At 37.1% G+C, this 8,170-nt stretch overlaps 1 pseudogene; it reads right to left on the bottom strand.

Annotated features, from left to right (window-relative positions):
- Window positions 1-251: 251 nt before the first annotated feature.
- LOC137980694 (uncharacterized) lies at window positions 252-2,350 on the bottom strand (annotated as a pseudogene).
- Window positions 2,351-8,170: the final 5,820 nt, after the last annotated feature.

Genomic DNA, 8,170 nt, shown 5'->3' with positions numbered 1-8,170 from the left:
CACTTGTCTCTGAAGATGACATCAGCAGACCTCTCAACCTCAAAACACCGAAAATCTGGAGACTGATGCAAAAAAATCTGGAGATTTCAGTAAAAATCTGGAGATTGATCGACTGGCAGACAAAACCAAGTAAACACAGGTTCTAATTAACAGAAAGTGCTTTTTCCTGCTTATAATTTACTTAAAACATGTGTGGACCTTAGCAGCACAGAAATAAAATTTATTTTGACAGCTTCAATACTCACAGTTCAAGTGCAGCCAGTGTGAGCACCGAGCTGAACTCAGTGCTCAGCATTATATGCAGTTGATGCCTTTTTGGAAGTATCCAACAGTTCTTTTGTAGGACTCCACTTGTGGCACGGTACAGTCTGCTCTGGATACTGAAGCTTCATGGCCAGCAAACTTGACAGTGTACCCTCCAGCCTCATTGATGCTCTGCTCTCGGTCTTGTTTTTCCGCACAATACTAAACAATCGTTCCTCTCCAGCATTACTATGGGGCAAGACTAAAACAAGTCCTGCTACTTTTGGCAAATGTTTAAATCGTTTAGCAGCTGTGCCAGGGATGACAAGCTGAGCAATATGCCACCACAAGACATCCACTCTGTAATGAATAAGCACCTCTCCATCCTCTTCTCCGTCAATCACTTTAGCTTCCTTCAGCACATCATCCCCAAAACATTAATCAGGGAGTGTCTGGTAGTCACAGAACTCGTCATAAAGCTTGTCAACAGGCAGTTGTTGAAAAATAGCTTTAAATCTGTTTATGAAAAACTTTACGCTCTCCCATTTTGAATCTATTCTGCTTCCTACATCAATCCATCCTGCTTTAATAATTAGTTCGTTTGACAGTGGAAATTTTGTCAAAATGTAACTTAGGGAGTCCTTAAAATAGGCTTGGGCTGCTTTAAATACTTGGGAATGCTGCATCTCACTAATGTCTCCATCATTGAGAAGTTGTTGAAGCTTGATTTTTGTGGTAAACCCCATAAAGATTTTATGCTCTGGCTTATAAATCTTGGGATCATCCAAATTCAGTTCTGTAACTGGTGTGTCCTGTAGAACATGTGGCTTAATGATCCTGTTGGCCAGAGACCGTGCCAGTTGTATGGTGGAATCATGAAGCATGTGAATAATAGGCTCCTCAGATTGCAACAGTTTGTTGAAGTGGTTGAAAAGTGGAATTGATGCATGGTGAAATAGCAGAGCAATTTCTGTTCAAGGATTATTGAAAGCATCTCACAGCCTTGAAAATCTTTGGTCAGCAAACTCTTCACTTAGAAAGTACGACTTGAGTCCACTGTACGTTTCAAGTGTGCTGCACACACCTTTCCAATGACAGCCACCTTGTTGACACATGTTTCAATATTTTGGAATACTCATGTCCACAAAACTCCATATATTCAAGTAATACCCCTTTTCTCTTGGTGCTTTTTTCAAACCAGTAGTAGAGATCAATGTGCAATTCTTCAATGTTCACACCAAGTACTTTTGCAAAAGAGTCATGGCCATTACTAGCAGCTATGAGCACCAGATGACAGGGGCAACCACTAACAAAAATATCTGGATTTCTTTGCCTACACCGAGATCATGGAGTTAGTGTTATCAACACTAAGGCTTACTGCATTGGCCCAAGGGATACTGTCAGCCCTGAACTTCTCCTCAACAGTATTAAAGATTTCTTCTGCTTTGGATGCATCACGACCAGTTGTGACACACATGTCATAGAAGCGGTTTGTCACACATTTTGACTTGTCCATATCAAACAGTTTTATCGTCACTGGATTCATTTTCTTGACATCAGTGTCACTGGATCCGTCAATTCCAAGACTAAATGGGTGATTTTTGCAGTGTTCAACTATGTATTGATGGCAGTGGGTTCCCATAGCCTTATTCATAATTGCAGCTGTCTTTGTTGCACTGCAAGCATATGACTGAGCAATTTTGCTGTCTGGGGAAATAGTTTTAAAGAGTGGTCCAAGATGCCCTGCTGTAGCAATTGGTAAATTATATTGTATCAAGAAATTTGTAATCATTACCTCTGCTTTTATGACAGCTGTTGATGAAGAGCTGGCTGCTGTGAAAAACTGTGAAATTTGTTTGCTTGTTTTCGACTGTGCAACAACCATGTTGTGCGATTCTCTTTCACAGTGGACTTTAACATCTCTTAATCCTTGGTGATCTCACCGAACACGTTTAACTGGATACACACCTTCCCATTCAGTGTTGAACTTGGTTCTATATTTCGCTGCACCTCTGCTGCTGTCTTTTCCTTTTGTGTTTGAAACTGAACCTCTCTCTTCTTGATCGTCTGATAAATATTCATTGGGTTCATCGGCAACTTCCGCCATTTTGAAAACGTGATTAAAATGCGAGAGACTGGTAATGATGACCAAATTTGGAACAAGTGCTCTATATATGGTCATAGACGACAGTCTGTCATGGACTGTACAGCTGGGTAACGGTTTGTTAAGTTTAACTATGGATTCGCACAGAATTGGCGCAAGAAACTCACCTAACCAACCCAAAAATGAAATTATAAACAAAAAATTTATTCTGTCAGCTTGCACCTCTATTTATGGTGAGATTGAACTGAAAACCGTGAGTCTCGCGACAAAATTGTGAGACTTGAGAGGTGTGCATCAGTCACTACTCATGACATGGCTCCTGGGTTCAAACCATTAATAATAATTATAATTAGTATCACCCAACTAGTGAACTAATGCAAATACTGCATTTTGATTGGCTACGCTACTAGAGGACTATTAGTCCTCGAGTAGCTAAAAGCGTGATGCTTTCTTTCGTTTTATTCCCAACTAAATATATTTTCAACTTGCATTTGCAACTTTATTATTGCCTTTTCTGTCCGACTAGTTGGGTTATACTAAAACAATTAGACCCTTTGCCCTCAAGGGCCACGGGTCAATAGCCCATTCGGCCTCGCCTCGTGGGCTACTGACCCGTAGCCCGCAAAGGGCTACGGGTCTAATTGTTAATTATTATTCTACTATAGTATCAGTTGAGTACCTTCTACAGGTATAAAGAGGATTTTCTTCTTGAATATGTCCACTTTCTGTGTAAATTTAGATGCCCCAGCATATCTCTTATCAGTGCTGTAAATACGAGGGGGTGATGAAAAGTACAAATAAGACCTGCTCATTCTTTCACTGCCAGGAGAACTTTAATTGTAAAGACTTGCGATTCTATGAAGTAAAAACATTCAACTAAACCAAGCTTCACCGTATTATTAAAGCAAGCTTTGTAGACCAGCCAATAACAAGAACAACAGCAGTGTCCCTGCAATAATTATGTTGTTTTAAAATCAAGTCCATCAATGTGAAGGTGCATTACATATTGACCATTATCTTGGTAAAACAAAGGTTTTCCTGAACTTCACTTTAGAAGACAGCTTGGTGTAAAAGAAGGAGCTGAAGCGTGGCTACTATTGAGTAAATCCTGGCCCACTGAATCTGCAGCAAACCTATTGAAAAAAGAAATAATACTGTGATAGGAATACTTATTGATACAACACTTCATGCTCCACAATGAAGAACTCTGGACAGAGATCAGTTGCCATTCAGGGATAGAAAGGGGAACATTAATTTTAACAACGTAGTCGACACAGTTCTTCAAGTTAGTCTTCTAGCATGGCATAGAAGTGCAAAGTGCATTTTTTATGTTTTAAAATCACAAACTGCCCTCCCTCACTCCTGCAAGTTAAAAACCATGATTTTCTAATAACATGTACAATACTTACATCAGAAAGAAGTCCACAATTGAGTCATTTATTTCCATTCCATCCCTTAATGTTTCCAGGTCCATTTTCAACACCTGAATCTTAGCCACTGCTGGTGGTGGTGGGAAAACAGCCACTATGCTAAACACATGAATATATAAAAATAACCTCCAGTATCATCAACCTTCAATTTGTGAACTGGAAAGGGGAAGCCAATACATTAATGTAACTTAATTGTAGCACTTGATCCTTACTGTATCACACTTGTTGCATTTTATGTCATTTAGATTAAATTACGAAGGCTCACCTGTCTGAATCAGTTGAAATGTTTCCTGATCCTTGGTCATTTACTGCTGCATCAAAGTCATCAGTACTTTTGCTTTTGCCCACAACTTCATGGCAGCAAGAATATTTTAAGTAAAGAAAACAATTAAAGAAAACATTATGTAGGGCAAAGCAGTAATTTTTTATAAATATAAAAAGAGTGCTACATGAAAAAAAAAAAAGAAAAAAAAGAAGATGGCGTTCAAACAAGCTTGTGGTGAAGATTCCACTACGTTCTCTGCTGCCTACTACTCAAGTCATCTTGCCTACCTTTAGAAACATTTTGACTCGGCTGAACTTGTATGCATGTTCACGCTAGGTATCAAGTATTAAAAAGATTGCTTAATTAGGCCAATTGTCACAGAGACTAACCTTGATTGTTGCATAACAAGATTTCTCCTCTTCCCTTATATTATGTACAACAAAAACCCTCCCTAGAGACTTCAGGGCCAATAAGTATTACTTGTTAGTTACCTTTCGAAGCCACAGGTTGGTTGTCAACTAGCTTGCCATCTGGCTTGAGCAGTGACATCTCAAAGTCAACTGCATTCAACAAGCAAAGCTAACATTTCTTCTGTACCCTTATATCATGTACATGTACATGTACTACCAAAACCTTCCATAGAGACTTCAGGACCAATAAGCATTACTTGTTGTTGTTTTTTTTTTACAATACAAAACAATATAATATTTTAGACGACCACTTACACTATTTACCATACGTTACTTATATTACAAGGATATGGTTACGCATACGCTAAAAATAATACAACAGCTTGTACTTCTATGTCAAATCATTACTTATGCTAATACCTAAAAATAACTTTTTTTTTTTTGCCGCTTCTTGAAATATAACTTTTGTGTCGTTGCTTATTTTGGTACTAGAGGGCGTCCCCATCAATGGGTTCCATTTCCTTTCGAAATAGTTAAGGGTGCAGTTTTCTAGAGCAATTTTTTTTCCAATTTTCATTGAGGTTAGCAGAAGATGTATATATACTTGCAGCTTAGGTATGGAGTTCTTTAATTTACAGGTATATATGTAATGCCTAGCGATAAGGAGCAGGTGGTGTAAAAGTACATTTGATACATTTTCAACTAAACCTAGGCACAAGAAGGGAGAAAAAACAGAGTCTTTAAGATTCACAATTTTTTGGGAAATCCATTCAAGTACTTTTTTCCAAAAGGCTTGGGTATATTTGCAATTCCAAAACAGGTGGACTAAAGTTTCAGTAGATTCCCCGCAGAAGGAACAAGAGTCCACTTGTTTTATGCCTATCTTGCAGAGAAAATCATTACTTGTTACTTACCATTCGCAGCCACAGGTTTGTTGTCAACCGGCTCGACAGTTGACATCTCAAAGTCACCTGCATTCAACAGCGAATAAGCTAGTTAACATTAAACCTTAAACAAAATGTCAAGTTGATGCAAGGTCAAACAAAGCAAGTGTGGGGTTAGTTATTACAGAAACTTTGGTGCTGCATTAGTAGGGGAGTGAAACTCAAAAGTTTAGCTTTTTCTAATGGGTGGATGAAGGTAAACTTTTAACAGCAGAATTAAGAGATTGAACAGCTGACATTTTGAGCACTAACCCTTGGCTCTGACAAAGGGATAGCGCTCGAAACATTAGCATTTTGATCTCTTCTATGGTGAAAAGCTTACCTTCATCAACCCGTTTATTTAAACCACATTAACACTACAAATAGCTTTGCAAGTAGAGGTGTGCACTTTTGTTGAACACAGGGGAACAAGACAAAGCACTTTAACAAATGCGCATTTCCTGTAAAAACAGCCAGTTGCATTTGAAAAAGTTACAGATCAAACCACAAGTTAAAGCAATAAAAAACGAACAAACAAACAACTTAGAAAACAATGTCACCTGGCTCACCCTTCTCTTCATTGGTGATGGCACTGGAATTGGAAATCATGTGGTGATATTCGCTATTCCACTCCTCCCTGTTGTAAACAAATGTTGGTTTGAAATCCTCATGGACATGACATGTCTTTTTGACATCAATAGAATACTCAAAGAAGTCGTCGCCAAGTATCATTGACAAAAGCTTGTCCATAAGTTTAATCCAGATGATATCTTCTGGATTCCAGTGAATGGACGTTGCTTTCCAGCTACATCCAGCAAAATGAAACTGAAAGATGTTCTGATCCTCACTTGCTTTTCCTGGAACAATACAAAACAATGTCTGTTATAAAATGTTGTACATGTAGAAATACATGACAATGGGTATCTTGTGTAAAGAGTTTTCATGATTAATTTTTCACAGTTTCCTTTCTATGATAGTTTCCCAGGGAAACATTGGCTATTTTTACTTTTGGATCATGTACTAAACCTCTATCCACAGCCATGCATAGAAACTCACGACAAAATAAACCTCTGCTTCACAAGCCAGTTCAAAGTGATTTGAAAAGAGAAATAATTGAGAAAATTTTAGCACGCCATTTCAGGACCTTTTTTTTTTCTTTCAGGCACCTTTCAATGTGTTATTTTTTCTAAGAGCCATCATTTCTTTACTGTTCCTACATGTAGGAAAACAAAATATGTTATGTACATTAAAGTAGTTAAATCAGTATTGTTTACCTTGAATTGACTTCAAAGCTTTTCGGAGACAGAGATGCAAAAACAACATTCGCTCAGCATAAAAATGGACCAGCATTTGTTCAATTGTAAAAGTAATCATAATTACATGTAATTGTATATGGTACACCAGGTCAATGTGGTGTAGTGGTATGGCTAACAATGTATAATCAGGGTAGAAGTCCAGGCATGGCAATGTTTGGTTTTCTTTGTCTCATTTTGATTCTTATTTCCTTTCATTTAAATTCTTTATTGCTTCACTTTTTTATACCCATTTTCTAGTGTTAAGCTTATTTTTCTACGCCTTTATGCGCCAAACACACACACAAGAAAGTTGACCAGCTGTAGACTAGGATGCGTGAGGAAAAAGTGAAAACACTTCAGTGATATTAATTTATTGATGTCTGTTGATATTTGACTGATTGTACTGAACCAGGCCAACTTCATGATCTACGAGCTTTCTTGCTACTACAGCACCTGAATTCCTATCAAGTTAAATCAAAACCTACTATAACTAAGCTATATAAGCACCAAAAATGCCAATGCAGTGTTGATGTCCACTTCCAGAGACTATCAGGGTTGTTTTTGCTAAATCTACTTCTTATTTTGGAAAAAATTGTGTAACTACTTCTGACTTACTTGAAGATTTATTTATTTATTTATTTATTTACTAGTGCTGTTTACATGCAATACTAACTGTTACATACAATACTAACATTATTTACACTACTATTACTTCTTGCAATACTACTACCTATTTACATTACTTACAACAATTACATCACTAAGGACATTACTTAAAGTACAATCGTTACAAACACTACAAATATTACAGATACTTTTTATATATCAGTTCTATTTAGAAGCCAAAGTGTAATATCCTTTAAAGTCACAGTCATGTTTTCCTTAACAAGTTCAAACCACCACGAAGAGAATGTTTTCCAAAAAAATTTGCGCATGGGAGCATTCAAAAAAGAGGTGATACATCTCTTCCTTTGAAGAGCCACAGAAGGTGCATTTATCACTCAACGACAAATCTATTTTGAAAAGTTTTGAATTTGTATACAATATATAATTAAGCACTCTATATTGGAAGGACCAAATATACGTTTCACTGGCAACGGTTTGTGGAAGTGAGTATATTTCCTCCAAAGAATTTGAGATGTCAAAATCCGAGATTACTTTCTTAGACATATTAGGCAATTTAGCCTTAATTTTTATTAATAATTTATAAAAATGCTTACACGTACTCCTGTAAACGTCGAATTGTATATCATGTTTAAAATTTACCGAGTCCATTTCAGGTAACAATTCACACGACCTGATTTCTTTCGGAACTGATACTCTTAAACCTGTCCATGTCAGGAAATCTGTTTTAAGACCCTTTTGTCTATAAAAATCATAAGACTGCTTATTGTCGGATTCAAATATCAAGTCACATATGTAAACAATCCCGTTTTCATAGTACAATTTATAAAAGACTTACTTGAAGATGCTTCACCTTGCTGGTCATGGCTTGTAGCC

Source organism: Montipora foliosa, chromosome 12, assembly GCF_036669935.1.
Source record: "Montipora foliosa isolate CH-2021 chromosome 12, ASM3666993v2, whole genome shotgun sequence".
In the NCBI taxonomy this organism is placed as follows: domain Eukaryota; kingdom Metazoa; phylum Cnidaria; class Anthozoa; order Scleractinia; family Acroporidae; genus Montipora; species Montipora foliosa.
Note: the sequence above shows the minus strand (reverse complement) of the source record. Positions and strands in the feature narration are given on the sequence as shown.